Source organism: Charadrius vociferus, unplaced genomic scaffold, assembly GCF_000708025.1.
Source record: "Charadrius vociferus isolate BGI_N301 unplaced genomic scaffold, ASM70802v2 scaffold2915, whole genome shotgun sequence".
Classification (NCBI taxonomy): domain Eukaryota; kingdom Metazoa; phylum Chordata; class Aves; order Charadriiformes; family Charadriidae; genus Charadrius; species Charadrius vociferus.
The window spans coordinates 1-263 of record NW_009648512.1 but is presented as its reverse complement, the minus strand read 5'-3'; positions in this window follow the sequence as shown (position 1 = coordinate 263).

Sequence of the window (263 nt, the reverse complement as noted above, 5' to 3'; positions counted from 1 at the left end):
TAAGCGCTAGCCACCCTCACGTGCGACAAATCCACGCAGAAGTCGCCTAAGGGTGCAGCCGGACTAGCACAACAAGTGCGAAAAAACACGAAGTCTATCGAAGACTATCCGCGCAGAAGTCGCCTAAGGGTGCAGCCGGACTAGCACAACAAGTGCGAAAAGAAACCGAAGTCTACCGCGAAGACTATCCGCGCAGAAGTCGCCTAAGGGTGCAGCCGGACCAGCACAACAAGTGCGAAAACAACGAAGTCTACCGCGAAGCC